Source organism: Balaenoptera physalus (genome assembly GCF_965194825.1).
Source record: "Balaenoptera physalus genome assembly, chromosome: 5".
Taxonomy (NCBI): Eukaryota; Metazoa; Chordata; class Mammalia; order Artiodactyla; family Balaenopteridae; genus Balaenoptera; species Balaenoptera physalus.
Genome location: NC_138884.1, coordinates 18585259 through 18609601, shown reverse-complemented (window position 1 = coordinate 18609601; position 24343 = coordinate 18585259). Strand labels below are relative to the sequence as shown.

At 44.1% G+C, this 24343-nt stretch overlaps 1 protein-coding gene and 1 long non-coding RNA gene across 3 annotated transcripts in view; one reads left to right on the top strand and one right to left on the bottom strand.

Moving 5' to 3' along the window:
• TSPAN5 (tetraspanin 5) overlaps window positions 1-24343 on the top strand; it is a 170095-nt gene that overhangs the window by 21147 nt on the left and 124605 nt on the right. The window lies entirely within an intron of this gene.
• On the bottom strand, window positions 12853-21167 carry LOC309660854. The gene is made up of 2 exons (XR_014263682.1): window positions 18229-21167; window positions 12853-17132 (listed from the first exon to the last, which is right to left on the bottom strand). It is a non-coding gene; the product is annotated as an uncharacterized lncRNA (long non-coding RNA).

Here is a 24343-nt window from a genome sequence, read left to right as displayed (position 1 = left end):
GGGACCTTGCAGACTGAGCTAAGAAACCTCAGACTAGTGTCCGCAGTCCAGCTGGTCTTCATTGAGCCCAGGGAGACCAAAAGACCTGCAAGTGCTGAACCTCTGTTATTGTCCCCTTGAAGCCAAGCAAGTCATTTGTTCACTTTTATGTTAATAAATGAACTCGATCACTCATGTTCAAAATAATGAACCCCATTTAAAAAGTAATTGTCTGCAGTTGCCTTTGATTCTTTTTTAAAAAAAAGTTTATTTATTTATTTATTTTTGGCTGTGTTGGGTCTTCATTGCTGCGTGCGGGCTTTCTCTAGTTGCGGCGAGCGGGGGCTACTCTTTGTTGCTGTGCGCGGGCTTCTCATTGCGGTGGCTTCTCTTGTTTCGGAGCAGGGGCTCTAGGCTCACGGACTTCAGTAGCTGTGGCTCGCGGGCTCTAGAGCACAGGCTCAGTAGTTGTGGTGCACGGGCTTAGTTGCTCCGCGGCATGTGGGATCTTCTGGGACCAGGTCTCGAACCCGTGTCCCCTGCATCGACAGGTGGATTCTTAACCGTTGTACCGCCAGGGAAGCCCCTACCTTTGATTCTTGAATCCGGTATGTTTGTTATCAAAATGAAGAGGCTGCCAACCAAATTCTTTTCAGTTTCTTAATACAGTTACTTTACTTTCTTTTAATTATGTATGTGAAGTGTTAGCTAGTTTAAATGCACAGACGAAGAGAGATCTTTTTTATATGGAATGTTATTTTATTGCATACCTCTGTAAGTAGTTTTAGGAAATAAAGGCCAAGTATTCACATATAAACATTTCTTCACCATTCTGAATGCATTCTCACTTAAAATTTAAAATTTTGCCGGGTGGATTTAGGAAGGGGCTAACGAAAGACTTGGGAGTAGAACTGTACCGCCACATAGAGATGCACCACTGCTGTCTCCTATAGCAGCCTAGTTCTGTTCTGTCATTCGAGTTTTGAGCCCTATGACCCAAGGAGAACCTATATCCTTATAGCTAGGCAGAATTACCAGCCACTAGTATGTCCCTTTTCCCTTCCCATGTGAGCTGACAACCTCCAGGAAAACCTGGAGGACCTATTTATCACCCCCATACCCCCTTCCCCTAGCAGAAGCCCGTATGTTTTCCGTAATAGGATTTTGAATAATGAAGGGTAGTGGGACTTGGCGTCATAAGGTCTGGGTTTGAATCTCACTTCTGTTACCTTCTAGCTATGTTACCCTGACTCATCTTAAGCTTTTTGAGTCTCAGTTAATCCTCACAGGCAAAATGAGTATGTTGGAAAACAGTTCTCCATAAATCTCTCATGTTTCTATATATCTTGCAAGCTGAGGTGCTGACTGCCTTTGTTCTGGACCACCTTTTCAAGGATATTTGTAGAGTGAAAAGCCTTGCAAGATAGACACACGTGAAGAAAAATATTTGGGCTCCCTAAGTTCAAGGGTCCTGTCTTGCAGTGCAGTTCACGGTGTGATCCCTCTGCATGGTCCTGTGGGAATGGTTGCTCGGGGAACTGGTGCAGATGCTGAGACTATGGCTACTGTATTGCTGTGAGTAGTAAACCAGTCTTTGCCTTTGACCCAGGAATTGCACGAGTCCTGCCAGCATCTGTGAAACGGTGGTAGGCTGACTTGTTAGCTTACTAGTAGGTTGAAATCTCGGACCCTGAATAGTACTGTCAGCAGTAATACCTGCTCAGTCTTTACTCAGTCAATGTTTTCTCTCACTCTCCTCTCCACCACATTTCCCTGCCTTGGTTCAGGCCATCAGCATTTTTCACTTGCAGGACTGCAGTACTCCCTTCCTTCCCCAACACTCCAGTCTCCTGCGGGGAGAGTTCTCCAGTGGTAAATCTGATTGTGTCACATTGCCTGCTTTAAATTCTTAAATGGCTCTTAATTTGGTCAGGATTAAAGCTAAACTCCATTATAGGGACCTTGCCTATTTCTCACCTCTCATCCACAGTCTGTTCCCCAGCCATACTTGTATGGAGGAAAGGGATAGGCATATACGCTGTCCGTTATAAAATTCGGGTTCCCTAAGTTCAGGGGTCCTCTGCTGTGATGCAGTCTGTGGTGTATGCAGGTGTCACTGGGTTCTCTCCCCGTCACCCTGTGGGAATAGGGGCTTGGGAGCTGGCCCCAGGTTGTGAGCTTATTTATGTTTTCTGACTGTAACTTTGCACTTACCTCTGCTTTCAGTAATGTGTCCACCATTTCTGTCTACCTTCTACCAAAGGTGTGGTATCTACCGTTAAAAGTTGTAAAAAGCAAAGAGGCCGTGAGTGCAAAGCACTTACCTCGGGGCCTGGGTAGCTGCTGCTAGTGTTGCTGTAATTGTTCTTACAAGAGCTGGTTCTAGAATTACAACCTTTGAGATCTCTTTGGTAAACTTCCTCTACCCCCGCCCCGCCCCATCATTTAGCTATATTCCATTTAGCTGTTTTGTCTTCAGCATAAATTCCTTATAGCTCTTTTCCAGAAACATTTTCAAAACCATTAAAAATACACCAAAATCTACTATAATACTGAAAAGAAAGAGCTTATATATCTTGCTTCTGGCCAGTTGGATGGCGTATATAGAGGAGGTCTGTGGGACGCTCTTAGCTACAGAGTTCCAGCCTGGCACTCTGCCTTTCTCAGTTTGAGTGGTTCTGGGCAATCTGTTTTGTTTTGTAGTCTCTTTTTTTCCCTTTTAACATGCTGTTTTTTACCTCATTGTCTTTGATTCACAGCAAATTGTTTGTTTTTAAAAGGATACATCAAAGGTGGGTTTAAATGGTTAAAATACAAGCTGGCTATTGTGAGTTTTACAAGCTATCAAATCATGTGGATTGTGTTCTGTCTAGCTAGGTCCACCCTTGGAACCATTTTAAACAATGGTGAGAAGATGAAGACAGCAGGCAGTAAATCCCTCCCTTGTGTAGGGATTAGGCTGGTGGAATTGCACCTCCATGGGGTGCTTGCCACAGTGGTTGTCTTTGGTGCCAGTTCGGTTAGGGGGCCCGTTTCCACTGGTCTTTGAGGTCCTTGTGGGACAGCACCTGAATGGGGTTTCGTTCCAGGTCTTGACAGGGCCTGGCTCTTAGAAGGCATTCCAGAAATTGTTTTGAATGCATGAATGACTCAATAAGAAAATGTGAGAGTGCTTAGTTAGCTGTAAACCATTAGCCCAACGTGAACTAATTTGTTCCCACTTCTCTGATGTGGAAAGATGTGCTGGTTCGGGAGTGGGGCCTGACAGCGGAGATTTGGAGTGATGGGAAATGCCTGTTTTACTTGGCTTTCTCTCTGCTGTGGACTCCTTTTACCCCTCTCCCTGAAAGCTCAGCAAGCCTGGCTGTGGAGGAAGGCCTCAGTGCTGTCGTCCTGACTTCTGTGATCTGTTCTAGCTCAGGCCTACAGGACTTTCCAAAGATTGGGCATCTTTTGTCTCTTCTCCCACTCCTCCCAGTTGGGTTTATAGCCCCTTTAGTCCCTTACTTCTCTCCACCTCTGTTCCGACCTCCACCTGCAGAGGCTCTGATGCCGTTTTGCGTGTCCCTTCCAGAACCACAGAGCCCTCCTTTGTGTTCTAGGGCCTTTCTGTTTCGCAGTGAGTTAGGGTATGTCTAGTAAGATAAGAGAGTGGTGACTATATATTTTTAAAAATTCAAATTGGGACAAAGCATCCACACAGATTTTTTCCCCTCCTGTCTGTGGACTGCTTTTATAACAAACACGTTATAATCACATACAGATTAAACCGCATTTAATGAATTGGTATTATTGCAAAGAATACAGTTACTCAAAAAAGGAAAAAAAAAAGTGCACATATGTATGTGTCAGTTGACAGTATTTGACTATTTGAAATCTGGGTCACAGCACTCTCAGATAGGGAAACTTTATGTACTGTAATCCAGACTTTGGTCCCAGACAGTTTTCCTTTGTTGGCTCATGTAGGGCCCTTGTGAAAAATCTTGATAGTCAAGTGCATATTTGCCTGCTTGTGCTTTCAAGGTAACTGAAAAAAGTTAGAGCTTTGCAAACTAGAGGGTATGACATGAATATAAGTTGTAAGTAATTTTTACTGTGATCGTTTTTAGTTATATGCATGGGAATTCTTGACATACAGGAGTGGCTAGGCACTGTTTTATTTTCTATTTGTGATATATTTCATGAAAAGCTAATCTTTAGGGGTAGTGGTACAGGGCGGTATAACCGCTGTAACCAAAATGATTCCTTTCCATTTATTTATCATATCCTCTCAAAGGGTGACTACCAGTCATTTTTAATTCTGTTCATTGAAGTGATGAACATCGAAATAAATGGGGACCAGATGTGATTTCACAGATTTTCAATCCTAGAAAGGATCTGCAATCTGAACACCATCTCTAAAGATGAAAGACAAACTTCCCGTGTCACTCAGAACTCTTAATAATTTCATTTTCAATTGTATTATTGGGTGACATAACTGAAGAGGTCACGGCAAACTGAGAATATTGAATTGTTGAGATCTGTCTTGTTTAGATTTGTTGAAAGATTCATTGATTTGTGGGAGAGAGAAAACTGTGGTAGGGTAGCTTTAGCATTTGCATTTCATTTTAACATTATGTTGCTCAGGGTTTTTGAGGCTGTGTGAACAAGGTTACAAGGCAAGCCTAGGCAGTTTAGGGTTGTGTAAGGAACTGGCTTTGCTGTCTTACGTTCAGGCGCATTTTTTTTCTGGCTGAGCCAGAATCTTGGCAACCTTCTCCCCCATCACCAGCATCGTTGGACGTTACATCTCAATTTTTTTCACATCTGCCCTCATTAATCCATCTGTACAACCATTGTCCTGGTCTGAGCCTTCATCCTCCCGACTGCCCTGGCCTCCTGCTGTCTCTTACCTGCCTGTGGTCCACTTTGCCCTGAGCCAGAGTGGTCCAGTCCCAGGTCTGATCATGACACTCCAGACTTTGAGTGATCTCCCCGGCTTCCCACTGCCCTTGGTCTCACCTGAAATCCTCCCTGTCATCTTTTCCTTCTCCAGTGCCCACCTTGCGGCCTTATCCCCTCCTTCCTCCTCTCCCACTCCAGCCCTCTGGCCTTTCTTGTCTCCCTGGTATTCCTTCCTACTTCAGAGCCTTTGCATATGCTCTTCCCAGAGCACATGGGATTCCTCCCCACCCCCCCAAATCGGGTTAAGCCTTGAAATATTCTCTCATAACACCCAGGACTTTTCCTTCCCAGCACCCATCATAATTAGGTTAGATCATCATTACTTATTTGGGTGATTATTTGTTTGTGTACTGCACTAGTCAGTCAGCTTTGAGAGGGGAGGGCTACCCATTTAATGCGACTTTGATGGTAACCTCAGCACCCAGGGTTGCATCTTTAAAGTGCTCACTGGGTCTTGGTTTTCTGCAACAGTTTTGGTTTATACCTGTAGTCCCCAGGTAATGATTAATAGTGTCCCCTTTGACTTTGAAAATTATTCATTTTGGATGACAGCATACATAGTGATCCTACTGGAAGCCCAAGGATGTTAAGTCACTCCAGGAAACGGTTCCACCGTCAGGCTCCTAGAGCAGGAGACCCTCGTGCAGGGTGTGGGCAGGAGGGAGCTGTTGCTGAGTTCTGATTCTGGCTGAAGATAATTTATGTTTTTGAAACCTGGGCAGCATATACAGATATGCAGGTTTGTTGTGTTTTTTTTTTGTTTTTTTTTTTTTAACATTTTGAAGAGGTGAGAACATTCCCTGTGCACCTGGGATTTTAGAATATGATAGCAGAGGCATCAAGGCTGTTAAAGAAATGGAAAATAAACACAGGGTAGCGACAGGTAGGTGCTTCCTCCGGTCAGAGACTGACAAACTTTTGATCGGAAGGGGTTGAGGATGCTTTTACCTTTTGTTTGGCCATCAAGCGAAGTCCTTGCTGCCCTCAGGTTAGGGTGAGCTGGTCTCTAGTGGGCAGTGTGTCTGGGGGGACCTGGTGGGAAGCACAGAGATTGTCTGTGCTCCAGTTTCCCTCCCCATCTGTAGACTCAGCAGGTGACGCGGACAGTGCCAAGCGATCTTGTTAAATTAAAAAAACAAAAACCTAAAAGGCAGCATGAGGGAGGCCCTGGTTTGTTGTACGGTCTGTTATGGGCCAGGCCCCCGGAGACTCAGTATCCTTCTGTCTGACTTGGAGCTGCCACATGCCTGCCTCAGGGAAGGCTCTGAAGACTAGAGCAAGAACATGCTTTGCAAGACACTTTCAGATTGCTGGGTCCCTTTAGGGGAAAAGGGCTTTATGTGACACTAGACTGAAGAAAATTTTTATCAGATTCCATAGCCCGAGGTCTCAAAACAAAACAGCTAGGAGCCCCTCTCAGGCCTGGCTTCTGCACGGTAGACAGGCTGAACCTTGCAGCGGTGGCTTCCTTCATGCTGGCCCCTCAGGGCCGGGCAGCCCCTGAAGACCCTCAGAGGCCCAGGCAGGCAGAGGTGCCGGAGAACAAGACAGACAACGGAACCACAGAGGAGAACGCAGGTGGGGTCCTTAAGGGGTGCAGGCACAGCCAGCCAGAGCCAGGGGTGGGAAATGCGTGTTAAGGTCCCAGGCTTCTGGGATATTCAGGTGGACCTAACCAGAGTCCGCCATGGGCTCCGTGAAATTGAACACAGCCTGCCTTGCTTTTCTGCTGTCTTTCAGTTGGAAGGTTGTGTGCAAGGGGTCTCTCTTTGCTTGCCCAGTCAGCTTAGGCCTGACCATCAGAATGTGGGAGATGTGAGGCCTTGTGGAGATTTTGCCGGTTGAATGATTTCAGCAAAGCACTTGCAAGGTTTCTCTACTAGTTACCTATCTACAACAGGCGGAATTTGGATTGGCTGGAAAGAAAGGTGAAATAAGGTAATCGGAATTATAGGATTTATTTTTCTTTTTTTAAAGTTCTGGCATCCTGTGTTCTCTGCCTACCAGAAATATTCCAGCAGAACCGTGATAATGCCTTTCATGTGCTAAGCCTTCCAGATGGCAGTTGCTCAGCCAGTAAGCAAATGAGGGAGTGGAGCATTGGAGATTTATGAGTAAGTTGATTCCCTTCCTCGGTGTGACCCAGTGAACTCTCACTCGCTCTTTGTGTGGTGTCCTGAAGTCCTCAGCCCTGCAGGGTCTTTGAAAACCACTACCCCTCATTTTAAGGGGAGGGTTCACGTTCTTCACGTTACTGGTGATGAATGGCTGTCTCGAGAGAGCGCTTACGGCGCTTTCTCAGACAGCTTTGTGGAGGCTAAGGGGACTCTAAGGTCCTTGAGGACAGAGGCTCTCCCTTCCCTGCGCAGCGCCAACGTGCAGGGGAGCTTGGCGCTGGAACCCGTGGGCCCCACCCCAGTGCCTCCCCGTGTGTGTAGGACCCTTCCCTGGCTGAGGCGTCCTCCCCGTCACTCTCTCACTCCAGGGATGTTTGCTGAGCCTGCACACCTGGGGCTGCAGTACCAGGTGGTTTCACGTCATTCTTGGAGCTCTCGGTCCAGTGGAGGAAAGACGTGTAAATAAATACACATCAAGGGAAGCGGTGTGTAAGCCCGAGGGAGGAGTGGTCAGGGAGTGCTCCCAGGAGGTGGTGTTGCTGTGTGTTTTGAGAAGGGTTAGGGAATTGCGGAGCAGAACAACGCTTGCTGTATTTTTTTCCAAAAATAGCAAACACCCCCAGACCCCCACCGAGCCGCCCCAGCTTGCTAGGATGCAGCTTGAGGAACGCGTGTTACACTTTGCTGTGTGTAGCCTGGTGGACGGGGACGGCTGCAGTGCTGTTACTCTGGGAGCCTCCTGCTTTGTGTGGATCGGTTCCCATTCACTCTGAGGGCGCTTGCAGCATCCGCTGGGTGCCCTCTCTGAGAACGCTTACAGCGGGTACTCAGAGGTTACAACTTGGTCTCTGTTAGTTTTGTTCCCCAACTAGATTTTAGATTCAGAGCGGGGACCACGCCATCAACATTAAGCACAAATGCATCAGTGCATACGGGAAGCATTGAGGGAATGCTAATTGAGTATTTTTCATACATCATTATTACCTGGCTCTGTAAGTATGACAGAACAGTTCGGCATTGACTCTTAAGTATAAGCAGTGTTTTTTGTTGTTGTTGTTGTTGTTAAGGATAGCACAAGTTTGTGATCAGCAGCATATCACCAGTTTGATGTTCATTCATGGTCATTCATTTACTTTTTAATTCATTCATTCACTTACAGGCTCTACCTTTGAATAATACTTGTCTTTTCCTGCATTGAGGCTTTTTTTTTTTTGAATGTTACGTTTTTACTGCATTGGGGATTTTATTCTTCAAACTTGATAATTGTTTCAGTAAATCTCTATCTCTTGGATACTGGCTTAGACCTAATTCTTTTCTATTAAGTACTTTTGAGAGTGGTTTACCATAAACCATTTGAGATATCAGTACTTTTATTAATGACTTTTGAGATTTGGCAGCAACTTAAATTGATAAAAATGGAATGTGCTTTGGGTAGAAAACTGTATCAGACAGTGTTTCACTCTGCAAACCAGGGCAGAGATGAGGATGCTTCCGGCAAGAGAACATAACTTATCAGTAATTTAGGTCATTGTGTCAAGTAATACAAGGCCAGGCAATAGTGATTGTTTCTTTTTAATTCTTACATGGCGCTTACGACGTGGTAGGCACTGTTCTGAAGTGCTGCTTGTGTATTAACTCATTTAATCTTCCCAGTGACCCCATGCGGTGTCTGTGCTGTTCTTCACATTGTACTGATGAGGGCACTGGGGCACAGAAAGTGCGTGACTTGTCCGTGGGCATGGTTGTGTGCCCACAGGCAATCCCTCTGGGACTAAAGACGTTCTGATTTCATATAGTATGCAACTGGAAAGTTGGGAAATATTCAGAAAGAAATTAAAATAGTCATTCTTGGGACGTCCCTGGTGGCGCAGTGGTTAAGAATCCGCCTGCCAATGCTGGGGACATGGGTTCGAGCCCTGGTCCGGGAAGATCCCACATGCCACGGAGCAACTAAGCCCGTGTGCCACAACTACTGAGCCTGTGCTCTAGAGCCCGCGAGCCACAACTACTGAAGCCCGAGTGCCTAGAGCCTCTGCTCCGCAACAAGAGAAGCCACCGTAGTGAGAAGCCCATGCACTGCAATGAAGAGTAGCCGCCGCTCGCCGCAACTAGAGAAAAGCCCGCGCACAGCAACAAAGACCCAACGCAGCCAAAAATAAATAAATAAATTTATAGTAAATAAATAATCATTCTTTTGACAGTTTAGGACAATTATGTTTGTTAAATTGTTTCCATTACAGTATGTATGTGTTTATGATGGTTATTATTTTTTCTTTTCTAAATTGTGGTAAGATATACATAACTATGATGGTTAGTTTTGAACTCATGTAGAGGGCTTCTAAAACAAACAACTTCACGTTTTGATAAGCTAAGAGGCTTTCAAAGCATTCCTGTTTCCACAGCAAAGTGGTTTCAAATGATAAACTTTGCCTCTGCCAGTGATGCTTGTGAGAATGCCTTTGGAAGAACGTGAGTGTAATTTATTATACATAACGTTATTAACGTATGCTTTCTCTCTGAAGTCTTATTAGAGCAGAATGTGTAAGATACGGTTCAGTTTTGGTGTCCTCTGAAGTGGGGTGTTTTGTCGTCACTGTCGTTGTTCTGGATTATTTCAAAGCTGGGGTTGCAGATTCCTCTGCTTTGAGGGACCAGGCAAAAGACAAGCCATTGAGGGTCAGAGGTGGGAGTGTGGTAAAGGGTCAGCCATGCTTCTGCCCTGTGTGGGTGGAGCTGCTTTCCTCCAGCTGTTGGTTGACCAGAGAATATGAGCCGGTGTTGCCAGATCTAACCATTTCCCAGGACCAGTTGAAACTTCATGTTTTTTAAATAAGCAATTTCTCAACGTTACTGCTTTGGAAGAAAATTTAAATCAAAACCAACCAATCCCAGAGAGCATGGTGGACTCCACATACAGAGGAGAGTAGGGAACTTGGAAGGGGCTCTGCATGTCTCCGTAGACCCCTGCTGTGGCACTGAACTTCTGCTTTCACTTGCCTGTTGATGTTCTGGTTGTACAGTGCGTAGCTGTATCCCTGAGAAGTTGTATGTAAACTAATTTCATTTCTTTTCTGTATTTTAAAATAGACTTGTACCTTATTATGGAAGATCAGGGAACTTCTGGTGAGTCCTTTGTATAGTCAGTGTATTTCTTTTGTATGTTTGTACTAATGTGTTTAAAATGGGGAACGCTGTTAGCTATCATACACTGCTTGAGTTAAGGGAGTCATTAGTTAGGTATGCTTTGGGTTACTCAGAAATTCTTGTGGCTGTGGTGTTTGCTGTAATGATATTTGACCTGTCACGGGAGCTGTAGCCGCTTGGAAGAGCGTTCGGTCCTTAATACTGGTATCTGAATTCTAGGCATGTTGCCTGTAACTTCCAGTTTCAAAAAAAAAAAATCTATGTCAATCTGTTTCTTTATATCCCAGTGCTATTCCCGCTCGCCCCCCCTTCCCCGTTTTATATTTAATCATTCTCTTTGGCTCACAACAGCAATCCAGTCCAAAGATTTACTTTTTCTATTTCCAACCCCATCATCATTTTTATGTAAAAAGTATGTTTTGAGTTACAGCAATTCATGGGGATCAAGCCTCTGCTCTGTAGGGAGAAGAGAGATGTCATTTACTACAGAGTTTATACAGACAGATGTCCTGCTGCATGCTGTGTTTCCACTGTAATCCAGGGGGTTTATCTGTGTTACATTAAAGAAAAATGACCATATTTGGCCTGATTCTAAGCCAAGATGATATAGGCCCAAAGTTTTTCTTGGAGGAATGGGGGAGCAAGGGGAATAGAAACATTTGGAAGAAGTAGTCCTTTTTCCTCGTATTTTATTCATTGGGCATTTAATTCACAGATTATTTAGTGCATTACACTTACTCATATAATTCTGGTTCCTTTTGTGTTTTCCTAGCCTCCCTCTCCCACCATTTTTCTTCTTTTGAAACAATTTCAAACTTATAGGAAAGTTGCAAGAATACTAAAAAAGAACTGCTATATATACCTTTAACGATGGACTCCAGGTTTCTCTAGTTTTCCCAATAATGTCCTTAGAGCGAAAGGATCCAGTTCAGAATCGAGCACCACACCCAGCTGTCACGTCTTTCTAGTCTCCTTCAGTCTCGAAGAGTTCCTCGTTCTTTCCTTGTCTTTCATGACATTGACTTTTTTTTCTTTTTAAATTTTTTATTTACTTATTGTATTTATTTTTGGCTGCGTTGGGTCTTTGTTGCTGTGCGTGGACTTTGCTCTAGTTGCAGTGAGCTGGGGCTACTCTTCGTTGCGGTGTGCGGGCTTCTCATTGCAGTTGCTTCCCTTGTTGCGGAGCATGGGCTCTAGGCACGTGGGCTTCAGTAGTTGTGGCACGTGGGCTCAGTAGTTGTGGCCCACGGGCTTAGTTGCTCCATGGCACGTGGGATCTTCCCGGACCAGGGCTCGAACCCATGTCCCCTGCATTGGCAGGCGGATTCTTAACCACTGTGCCACTAGGGAAGTCCGACGTTGACGTTTTTGAAGATTGCAGGCCAGTTGCCATGTAGAATATCCTTCCTTTTCTTAGAGGGTGTTCTCCGTTCTTCCTTCAAAACCCAGCTTGTGTTACCTTCTGTGAGAGGAGGTGGGCTGTTGCCATGAGGAATTGGTTGTCTCTCTTCTAGATTCCTACAACACTCCATTGATACCTTTATTCGAGCATTTATGATATTCATTCATTCTTTCAATGAGTACTTTTTGACTTCTGCCAAATGGGTTACATTTAAGAACAAAAGAGATTGAAAAAAAAATCCCTGCCTCTTTTGAAGCTTACATTTTAGTGAGGGTAACAGACAACTAATAAAGATACAGAAGTATTGTAAATTGGTAAGTATTTCAGTTACTGGTAAGTGCTAAAGAGGATACAATCAGGAAAGAGTGTACGTGTGGGCATGGGGGGAGTGGTCCTTGATAGGGTGGCCAGGTGATGCTGGAACAAGACTCCCCAGGAAGTGAGGTGACAGGCCGTGCAGGTACCTGCAGGAGAGCAGTCTGGGCAGAGGGAACCTGCAGGGCACAAAGGCTCCGCCTCAGGTGGCCAGGTGTGAGAGGAAGCAGGTCGGTGACTGGCCGAGGGGAGGGGAGCGTGGTAGGAAAGGGGTCAGAAAGACAAAGCGGGAGGTCATTCAGAGCTATGGCCATGAAGGGGATGAGAAGCGCTTGGGGAGTTTTGAGCAGAGAAGCGACATGACCTGACCTTTAGAAAGGAGCCCTCTGTTTATAGAGAATAGCAGGTGTGTGGGGATAGGGAGAAGGGTAGAACCAGGGAGAGCAGTTAAGGGGCTGAGATAAGCGCCGTGCAGAGTTATTTGAATCCTGTAGATGTGCCATAGAGGACCGTGGTTCTCGAACTTCAGGATACCTAAGACTTGTGTGCGCCGTTTGTGAGCGGCACAGAATTCTTCACTGGGAATAGAACTCATTAGGTCTCACCTGTGTTAACAGCAGCCTCCAGGTGATTGTCATGTGGATGGTCCTTGAACCACAGGTTGATAGAGTAACAAGTGATTTTGGATTGAGTGAATAATTGGTTTATGGAATATCCTTTAGAGACACTTAGATATGAAGTGTTTCCACTCTTACTGATTTATTTCTTATAAACATACTACTCCAAAAAATTATATGTGGTAGTATAAGTCTCCTCTTTTTTTTTTTTTTTTTTTTTAATAGCTACTTTATTTATTTATTTATTTATTTTATTTTTGGCTGTGTTGGGTCTTCGGTTCGTGCGAGGGCTTTCTCTAGTTGTGGCAAGTGGGGGCCACTCTTCATCGCGGTGTGGGGACCGCTCTTCATCGCGGTGCGCGGGCCTTTCCCTATCGCGGCCCCTCCCGTTGCGGGGCACAGGCTCCAGACGCGCAGGCTCAGCAGTTGTGGCTCACGGGCCCAGCTGCTCCGTGGCATGTGGGATCTTCCCAGACCAGGGCTCGAACCCGTGTCCCCTGCATTAGCAGGCAGATTCTCAACCACTGCGCCACCAGGGAAGCCCTATAAGTCTCCTCTTATGACTTATCTGGTATGTAAAGATCTAACTAGGCAAGGGTATTTTTTTCTTTTAGGAGAAGATGTGTATTGTATGAAATAAACATAATATTCCAACAAGCTATTTTTCTGCCTCCAAACACAGGGTTTCAGAAGGAATGAATAAATTGTGCTAATAGGATTCATTCACAAAGAAGCTATTAAATGTATTCAAGAGGAAATTGCATTCAGGGAGTAATAGGTTGGATGAAGCCATTAAAGTGTGAATGAGTATTTTTGATACAAATGAGTATTTTAGAGCTGGAGTGGACCAGATCTGGCTTGGCATTTTATCGTACCAGAGGTCCACGGGACGTGTGTCAGAAGGAGCCCTGGAAACAGGGTTGAGTGCAAAGCATTAAGGGATTTTTGTTTCCTCTCCTTGGTGAAATAAGTTCAATCTTGTGTGGTTAATCCCAGGTTGAACGTGAAAACAAGTTGTGCCTTGTTTAACTGTAGAATGGCGTGGTCAAGAGCATGGACTTTGGAGCCGGACGAGCTCTGAATCCTGCTCTGAACTCTCAGTGTGACTCTGGGCAACTCCCAGATCCAGGAGGGAAGTAATAGTACCTGCTTCACAAGCTCATAATGGGCATTAATGTGTTAGTCCTCACAAGGTACGTAGAATGAAATGGTGTCAGGCAGATTGTACACATTCAACAATTACTAACATTTTTTCCTCCACCCTCTATTATTATTACTATTATTATTATATTTCAGTGCTTTCAAATCATATTTTGCCTTCTGGAATACCACAGATTTTCAATCACTGTTGTTTGGGGATGAGTGTAGTTTTTGTGTCTAAAAAGATGCTCACCCATGCCTCTGTATATATGAAGAATTTAAAGTCTTCAGTGGAGTGTTTGTCCTTTGTGTTGGGGACAACAGTTTTCTGGGTGTAGGTTGCCATCGTTTTTGTAACTTTTTTTTTCCCTCTGTGAAAGAGGGATGCTCATACTTGCTTCAGGGACATGTGGTGAGAATTAATGAATGAGTTAATATTTGTGGCTCTACCCCATTCAGTACTAATTAGCCTTAGTTACTGCTCTCTTATAGTCTAAGTACCAACATCAAACTGATTCTCTGAACTAGGGGCATCGAGAGGCCTTCTCCTTATGTACTGTGGGAAATGGTGTTTTATAACAGGTTGGCTGTTTCATTACTTCCCACATCTAAAACAACATGAAAATTACTCCCCATATCTAAAATGTTTATACCTCCCAACAGCAACAACAAAACTTAAATCATGTAACAACTTCTTGTAGAACTCTTAGTAATAAAATATTACTTTATTAAATAAGTATTAAGTCATTATTTTTTCCTCTGGAAGATCACCGTCTTTCATTTTTGACTTTATTTTCTCATCATCATGCAGCAGTTCTATTTGTACTTAGCAATAACATTCTGAAAATTCCCACAACAGGTCTTTGAAGGCCTAGTGTGGTAGGGGCAGTTATATTCTGGTTTAAAAAAAAAAAAACAGTTTGTATTTCAATTCTGTGTTACCAGAGGCAAGATTTGGAGTTTCTGCACTTCCGGACCTTTGTCTGTAAGACAGGGATAATGATACCCTTGGAATAACACATGTCAAGTACCAGGCACAAATACCAGCGTACGTAGCTGATTGTGGTTAATACTTGCAGTGATTTTATTACTTTTTCCAATGTGATTCATTTTTCTAATGTAACTGGAACCAATTTCATAGTTTTTATACAAAGCAAAAGAAGATATCTTCTAGGTCCTAATGTCAGTTGGATTTCTGCCTGACATGGACTTATCTTAAATAGCTAGTTTCCAAACTTACCCTGGGAGGATACATCTTCTATCAATCGATAACATTAAATCTTTCAAAGGATGTGAATATAGAGTGAACATGGGAATTGTGTGTTTTATTCAAATAAAGTAATTCAGTGTAATGCAATTTTACATTCCCCTATTTTGTATTAGTGTTGCAGGTCACCAAAGGTGTAGCTAACCTAGGGCACAGGCCTGTATTCAGATGTATCCAAAGAGGGCCATGGCCTCAGCAGAGACTCATTCCTTTGCTCCTCTAAAGGCAATGTTTATTTAACCGGGAAAGTCCTTTGTTCACCTAGTTACAAAGTTAAAATTCAGTTCCTTGCAATGTAGGCCTGAAAGGATTAGCTGCAAGAGAGCTTTATAATCTCTGGATACGGCTTTTGAGGAACAAAATAATCTAAACTATAATTTTGAAATGGGACAGAAGATGTTATTATAGGTTTATTCTTAGGATTCTCATCTTTTGATTTGCCTCTGTCATTAAATACGTACTTGTCAGCAGGGAGAGTGTGTAGGGGAACGATTTTTCTCCCACTTTAATCTCTGTGGATTTCTTACTTTGAAGTGGTGTGCGACTGTCTTCCGTGGCTTGCAGATGCTTTGATGAAATAGGAACTTGTTAAGTACCTAACCAGATTCTTTCCACGCAGCTCCCTTATAGGAGGTCTATTTTAAATTAGGTTTGATGTCCAGACTGAAAAGCACTTATTCACCAGTTCTGATAAAAGGTCGAGTAGTTTAACCTCTCACAACATTAAGACTGAGGGAACTAAACTGCTTCCTCTCCACCATGCTCCCCTTTCCAAAAAAAAGGAAAAAGAAGGAAAAATGTAGGAAGAAGTAAAATGTAAAATGGTATTTATCTGATTCTTAAAGTATCAGGATTTAGTCTCTTTTCAGATCTTCTGTTTCTTATTACAATTTTGTCTCTTTTTTTTTTCTTTCTTTCTTTTTTTTGGTGGTTTGTTTGTTTTGTCTTTTGTCTCTTTCCTCTTTCTTAATCTACCAGTTTTACAGTTTTGTTCCATTGATTTATCCTGCTCCTTTTTCAGACTCAATTTTCCTCTCTCCCACCATTCATTTGGAGCTCCTAAAAGATCAGACCAAGCTTCTCTTTTTCTACGTTCTGTATTTTCTCTTAAGGAATCTTGTCCATGCTCTAGGCTGCTGAGTCTCGAATTTTAACTCAGAGCTGACTGACCTCTTGTCTAAGCCTCTCCTACCTGACGTTTCCACTTGCATGTTTTAAAAGGCATGTCAGACCCAGCAGTACCAAATCAACTCACATTCTTTCGGAAAAGCTGATTCCTATTTTTTCAAAGCACAGTTCTGATGTTTACCCCTTTTGCTTAAAACTTTCCAGGGAACCCTAAGACGTTGCTGGTGGCAATGAAAATGGTGTAGCCACTGTGGAGGACACTTTGGTGGTTCCTCAAAAAGTTAAACATAGAGTTGCCATTTGACTCGGCAATTCCACTCCCAGGTATATGTCCCAGAGAACTGAAAACTGATGTTCATATAAAATGTGTCTAGGAATGGTCAATAGCACTGTTATACATAATAGCCAAAAAATGGAAACAATTCAAATGTCCATCAACTAATGAATGGATAAATAAAATACACACAATGGAATATTATTCCGCTATATAGAGAAATGAAGTACTGATGCATGCTACAACATGGATGAACCTTGAAAACATCTTTCTTGTGAAAGAAGCAAGACACAAAAGACCATGTGTTGTATGATGCCATTTATATGAAATGTCCAGCAGAGGCAAATCCACAGCGACAGAAAGGAGATTAATGGTTGCCACGGCTGGGGAGAGAAGGGAACAGGATTTCCTTTTCCAATATGAAAATGTTCTGGAATTGGATAGCAGTAATTGTTGCACTATATTTTGAAGATACTAAAAAATCACTGAATCACACATGTTAAAGTGGTTTAAAATGGTGATTATTATTAGTTCCCCAGGGCTGCTGTAACAAAGTACCACAACCTGGGTGATGTAAAAAGCAGGCATCTATTGTCTCACAGTTCTGGAGGCCACACGTCTGAGATCAAGGTTGGCAGTTTCCTCTGAGGGCTGTGAGGGTTAATCTGTCCCATGCCTCTCCCCTGTCTTCTGGTGTTTGCTGGCAGTCCTTGGCATTCCTTGGCTCGCAGACCCATCACGCCAATCTCTGCCTTCATCTTCACGTGACATTCTCCTTGTGTGCTTGTCTGGGTCCAAATGTTCCCTTTTTATAAGGACACAGTCCTATTGGATTAGGACTTACCTTAAGTACCTCATCTTAACTACTTATATCTACCGTGACCCTATTTCCAAATAAGGTCACATTTTGAAGTTCTGGTTTTGACTTCGTATGCATTTTGGGGAGACATAATTCAACCGTAAAAGTGACTTTTATGTTATGTGAATTTTGCCTCAATTATAAAAAACCAAAAACCAACCCTTCAGGAACTTGTAACTGCTGACGAGTAAGAGACCAGAGCCCTGAACCCCGTCTGGCCCCTGCCTAGCTCGCCAGCCTTTTGCTCTCTCCTCCCTCTGTGCTCTGGCCAGCTGGCTGCTTTCCTGTGCCAGCCGTGCTCCCTCTGACCGCAGGGCCTGTGCTACAACCTACTTTTATTCCTTTTGGACCATCCCCTCCCCTTCTGTTTGTTGGAAGCCTTTTCACCCTTCAGCTCTCAGCTCCAGTGTTACTTTCATCGAGAGTGCTTGTATGACTTGCCAGGATAAGGCAGGCTCTTTTATTATAGACACTACCTTTGATTGGGTTGTCTACCGCGGGGTAGCAAAGCACTCCAAAGCTTCCTGCTGTTAAACAACCATTCTGTTATGCTCTTGGATTCTGTGGGCCAGGAACTCGGACACACTGAAGAGGGCTTGTTTCTCCTCTGGGAAGACAAGCCTCAGCTGGGAAGATCTGAACAGCTGGGGGCTGCAGTAATCTGGGCACATCTCCACTCGTGTGTCTGGGGCCTGGACTGGGGCGACTCAGAGACCAGGCTCGGCTGGGACTGTGAACCAGAGCTCCTACCCAGGGTTCCTTCATGTGGCTTAGACCTCCTCACAGCAGGGTGTCCTCGGGATAGTCAGACTGCTTACACGGCAGTTCAGGGCTCCAAGACTGAGCATTAAATAAAAAGGAGTGAGAAGCATGACTTTTGTGACCTTGCTTTGGAAGATACATAGCATCGTTTGCACCCTACTCTAATGACTGAAGCTGTCGGAGCCTACCCAGATTCGCGAGGAGGGGACACAGACCTCCCCTTTCAGTGGGAGGAGTATCAGAATCTGCAGCCGTGTGTAAAGGCCGCCACGGTACTCACCGATCTGTGTTCCTTCGCAGTGCTCCTTTGTAAATCACTCACTCCTTTGTGTTCTTATTGGGTTCATTTCTGCCTTTCCAACTAAGCAATAAGCTTATTTCACTCACCATAATATTCCCAGCCTCTAACACTGCAGACAGCACAGAATAGGTGCTTGGTAAGACTCTATGAAATGAAAGTCAACTGTGAAGAATTAGAGAAGGTAGAGAGCAAGGAAAGACATTGGCTTAGATCATAAACATCACAAGCACGTGACCTGAGCTTGCTCACCAGTAAGTAGGCCCAGTGGCCTGTAGCTTTATTGTTCCGTCCTTCTGATCTGAGTTGTTCAGCAGTAAATCTGTGGCTGCCTTGTGACTATCGATATTGTCTGAGAGCCGCTACCCAGGAGAAAGTCATATTGACGCCTGCAGTAAAAACATAGCGACAGAAGTAAAAGTGAAGCCAAATGTTTGTCGAATGAATCCCCCCAAAGAGACTAAACAATTAAAAATTTAAGGTTTAAATAGGCTAATATTAATAGGGTTTGTGTGTGTGTTCATGGACTTCTGTGCTCATTAGGGGAAGAAGGGAAGGTTAGTAAGGGATACGGTTTCTTATTTTTAACCGACTGCCTGTCAGAGCCGTATGGGGCCGATCATGTTTATTTAACATTCTCTGCAGAATTTAGAATGAGAGTCTCCCTCCCATCTCCTTGGCTTCTCATTTCTTTTAAAAATTTCAAGCCTGAGACAGAGGCGCATATAACTTTGCCAGGCACACAGTTCACTCGTCCCCCCAGCTCCTGCACAGCTGCTTGACATCTGTGCTACAGACTTGGTAGAAGAGTGCAAATTTCCCTTCCTTGCCTATAAAAATTTTCAGGGCAGTCATTTACACAGAACCTCTTAAAATGCAGAGGGATGCGGTTCAATAAATTAAAATGCAGTTTTAGTTTTTGCTCCTACACACCAAAGACCCCAAGCCCGAGTGGAGTAAAGTTAAGTACACCAGCTTTGGAGTCACGGGGACCTAGGTTTGAACCTTGACCCTGCTGCTTTTTATTGACGTGACCTTTGGCAAGTTAGTTACCCTACATATGCCTCCTTCACTTAAAAAATGGGGGAGATGATAATAGAGCTGTTAGAAAAATTCAGTGAGATCATACATATAAAGATGCTAGTGCAGTCTGGCCCGTAGTGAATGCTCAATGTTAGTTATTACGACTATTATTATACAAATGTAACTGCTTGGGGTTTACTTGGAATTTAAATGTAATACGATTGGAGTGGCTTTCAAAGAATGCTCAATCTCATTCTGGTTTTGCTCTTAATTTGAAAGTTAAGTTTTTGCTGTTTTAGGTCTGGGATATTAGTGTGTAATTAGTGTGATCGTTCCTACCTTGTCTTTAATACTTGTGACTTTTGCTTTGAAAAGTGACTATTAAAGAAAACTAAATGTAAATTGAAATGGAGACATGGTTCAAATTCTAGGACTTAGCAAATTGAATGTATTTTTCTAGCATCTGCTGTGGTTAATGCCGCCAGACAGAGTACGTGAAGGTGTTTGTTTCAGGATGTCTGATGTAAAACTGGTGGCTCCCTTGTTTCTGGACAAGGTCAGCGTGGGTGGTGTCCTCTCCAAGGTCGCCCGTGAGAGCTCCACATCCTTGGTTCACAAGGCTCTCGCTAATTCCCATTTGCGTAACCAGGGACGGTGGGAGATGCCGTGGTGTGTGTTTTTTGTTTTTTTTTTTTGTGGTGTGTTTTGACGTGAAGTTGGAGGAGGGAGGGTTTTGTAACAGATGGTTTCTTGGATATCTGGGGCCTATCCAGCTCTAAGCTTTGAAAACGATGGGCTAGACCCCAAACAAGCACAGATACAGTCCCGATTGCCAGAACAGCAAGTGAGGGCCTAGGGTGATGTGTTCGGGCAGCTGCTGCCGCTAAGCTGGTGGGCTGGCACGGCAGCACTGGCTTCCTGAGGTTTGGTGAGGTCATTGTATGCGGTGTGATAACAGCGATGAGGTGGGAAACCCATCCTGGAACCTGAGAAGGTCATAACCACTTGGGAGCTGTTGGCCTGTTTTGGAAGGAGTGTCAGCTACTGGGCCTTATGGGACTTGGGCCACCTTTGGCACAGATGGAAATGTGTGAATATGGGAGCCAAAGATATATGTGTCCTGCACCAATCAGCCCAGTGTTCTGGCTTGTGTGGAACAGTAAGCGGTGCTTTGTGGGAGGGCTTGTGTCCTCTTTGACATTAGCCTCCAGAGACTAGGAGCTTACCCCAGACTCTGCTAGCATCCTCTGATACCTTTTTGGAATGATTAGATCATTCTTGGCTGGGTTCTAGTATTTGGCCTGCCTTTCACTGGCTGGGTGGCCTTGGGAAAATTACTTAATCTTTCTGTGCCTAACTTTATCCATAAAATGAAGAGGCCAGACTAGATGAAGTCATAGGTATGAGATGACCTTTAATGTCCAACTCTGATTAAATCATTTTATGTATCTATTCATATATTGTGGTATTTGCTTCTTTGAATAGTGGGCTCCACAAATTTACTTTGGTACAAAGTGAAACATACACCTTTTCTTTTGCCCTTTAATTCTTCCTTAAAGATTCAGGTGGTCCTTCCCCATATCTAGTATTCAAGAGTTTGGAAATTAGAGTCTGTATCATTATTTCGTGGAAAGAGGGACCCAGATTTTATCTCTTTCTGCAGCCTGGAAATGATCTCTTCCCATTTGTTGTTGGGACAGTACTGATCAAAATTGCCATTGGGGAGGTAAAGTATAGAAAGCATGGTATAGAATTATAGAGATGTCTTATGGCAATGGCAGTAGAGGCCATCTGATCAACCCTATCATGTTGAGAGAGGACTGAGGCCCAGAAAGGCTTTCACCACCTGTGTGAGACTGTGCATCTGGACCCCACGAGGACCGAGGCTGTACTTGGTTCATCTTGACATCCTCAGTGTCTCTTGGGCACCACATCCAGCTAATTTCTTTATCAGTGCTTGTCAGAGTGACCTTAGGTAAAGATGCTTCACAATAAATTCTTCCCTGACCCATCAGGTTCTGAAATGTCAAATCACCCATGTTCCAAAGAACTATCTCAAGGTAGAGCCAATTCCAGGAGCCTTGGGTTTCCCCTTCCGTATGGTCTGTGTAAACATGGGCTGCTTCTCAGGCGCTGGGCTCAGGCCCTGGAAGTGCTCTTCATGAGAGGTCACTTCTTACCTCCTCCTCCTCCACAATTCCTTTTTTTCTCTGAGGTTTTAATTTGTAAGAGGAAAGCAGAGATACAATTCTGAGGAGTGATGCAGATTCTATGGAATGCAAGAGAAGCAAGAGCTAAGTGGGTTGGGTTAATATGGAACTAAGAAACCATTGTGAGGGAAAAGTGCAACCAGAAAGGCCTTGCAAATCTACCTAGTGTTTGGATCAAGTTCTTGTTCCGGGGTCTGGGAAATTGGAAACATTCTCTAGAGATTGCATGTGCATTGTCTAGAGTTCCAAGGTCTTTGTCTTGCTTCCTTTTGATTCTCATTGTTTTACTTCTTACCTTGCTGCAGCCGTCAAATGCCCTGCGTGACATTTCCTAGGACTCTGCTGCCAGCCAGATTTGGTCATTCCTGCTTTAATTCCACCCCTTCTCCCTAACTGAAGTAGACACACTTACCTTATTTTCTTCATTCTAAGACATTAACTGTAAAAAAAACATGTCTGAAATTCCGGTGAGTCTAAGAATCAATGTGTATATTTAACGTAGTGTTTTTCTTGTCCCTAGAAACACTGTTAGGAAATCTCTGCATCTGAGAATCCGGAAATAGCAAGAGTTACGCACTGGACTTTCTTAGTGAAGAGAGAAGCTGGGGGATTGAGAGCAAAATGATTAGAAGGAAAGGGCAAGAAAACCATAAAGGTGGGGATGATCTGCTAAGTGAAATGGAAAAGCACCGTGTTCTGTTTGCCCCCTGAGGTTTTCCAGCTTGTGTAAATTTTGCAAAGGGGCAGCCTCTCAAGGGTTTTCAGAAAAGCTGTGGCATTAGGCTCTCTTGGTCCCAAGGCACCTGGGTTATCATACAGGTTACATGTGGCAAGGGAGGTGGGACTCTCAGGACTGTCTAAGGGTATAAACGGTGTTACGGTACTGGGCTGACAGGTTGTTTTAGACCCAAGGCAGCATTGGGGATGTCATCAGCAGGGGTTTGTGACTAACGTTTCCTCCTTGAAACCTGCTGGGATGACTTATGGTGTGTCTCGCTAATTACCAGCATCTCCGTGTAAGGAGAACTTTGACTTAAATGCGTTGTCCTCCGTTGCTGGCCATGGGGGCCTCAGCGTGTGTGTGTGTGTGTGTGTGTGTGTGTGTGTGTGTGTGTGTGTGTGTGTGTGTGTGTGTGTGTGTGTGGTCAAGGAGGATGGTGGAGGTGGTTGGCTGCAAGACCATTCAGCTGGGGCTTCACATTCGTGAAGGGCCTCAAATTTATCCCTTTAGTGTCACCTCCGCAGGAACTTATACATTCAGTCACAGAGACAAACTGGCAAGATTGAAAGAAGATGGCATTCATCATCCAAATTTAAATTTGTTTCTCATTAATAGTCATTCTGCCTGTAGTGCCCTATGAATTAATGTGTTTTATAAATCTCATAACTGTCTTATGAAGAGCATAATTAGTCAGAAGTGTTTGGGTGTTAGAAATGTTAATTTATTCAATGTAGGCATTAAAATGTCTTGTCATCTCTTTATTTTTAAAGTAACTGGGAGCGTTAGCAGTTGAGCGTCGCTCCATCCTCTTGACTCTGAAAGGCCCTGCCGAACTGTCTTCACATTGGCTGTCCTGGTCACACACTCGCTTCTGGTCCAGTCAGCTGGGAGCAGGGCCGTCACCTGATACAGAAAACTTTGCCTCCTGGGTACATGGACCAGCCTGGGACCTTTTTCCCTCCGAAAGTGCTGTGGGTATGGCAGGCTCATGACTGAACTGAAGATGAGGAACCTGGGAGTCTGACTTACAAGACTGAAGAATAAGGCCCTCAGCAGAACTCTGGTTTAGGCAGGAGATTCCTAAAGTTTCAGGCAGCTCAGCTCATTTCTCTGCTTCTCCTCTTGTAAACTACAGATGAATGACACCAAATGACTTCTGGAAACTGAAGACTGTAAAACTCATTTGTGCTTTGAGATATCAAGCCACTGCTAAAATACTTTCTTGAAAATGAAGTAATTGTTCAGGCAGTTGGCAGTTGTTTTGGTAAAATTTCAGAGTGAATGGCTCTATGAGAAAAACAGTTCCAGAAATAAAAAGGGGATAAAGAGATGCAAGGGGCCATTTAGTCAGCTAGATGAAGGCTGGAAGTGATAATTTGTTGTGCTTAGGGAGGGATAAAATTGGAAAGCAGGGACTTCCCTAGTGGCGCAGTGGTTAAGAATCTGCCTGCCAATGCAGGGGACACGGGTTCGATCCCTGGTCTGGGAAGATCCCACATGCTGCAGAGCAGCTAAGCCCATGCACCACAACTACTGAGCCTGTGCTGTAGAGCCCGCGAGCCACAACTAGTGAGCCCGTGAGCCACAACTGCTGAGGCCCATGCACCTAGAGCCTGTGCTTTGCGACGAAGAGAGACCCACGCACCGCAGTGAAGAGCCCCCACTCAACGCAACTAGAGAAGGCCTGCACGCAGCAACAAAGACCCAGTGCAGCCAAAAATAAATAAATAAATTTATATTAAAAAAAAAAAATTGGAAAGCAATGTAAAAATGCAGCTTGAGTCATTGTTGGAGGGAACTCTGAAATGACAACCTGGTATTTAATAGTAGTAGTGACCGTGCATTTTAAATTCATAAGTCTGCCTCCCCACCCCCATTTGTCTTTATCAGCCTGTAATGATTTATGTTGTAGCGATCACCACGAGATGCCGTAGGCAGGGCTGGATTGCATCAGTCACCATTTCTGTTGTTACGCCAAAGCTTTGATGTCTATAGTAGGGACTAGAAGTAGAAAATTTTATGGGGAAAAATTGGCATGTTAACAGACGTTGAGGTAAGCAGTCTGGGACCTTGTTGCATTACGAAGGAAGGGATTTTGGACCTTGGTGTTTTGCAGAGACACATTTGCATGATTAGGGAGCGC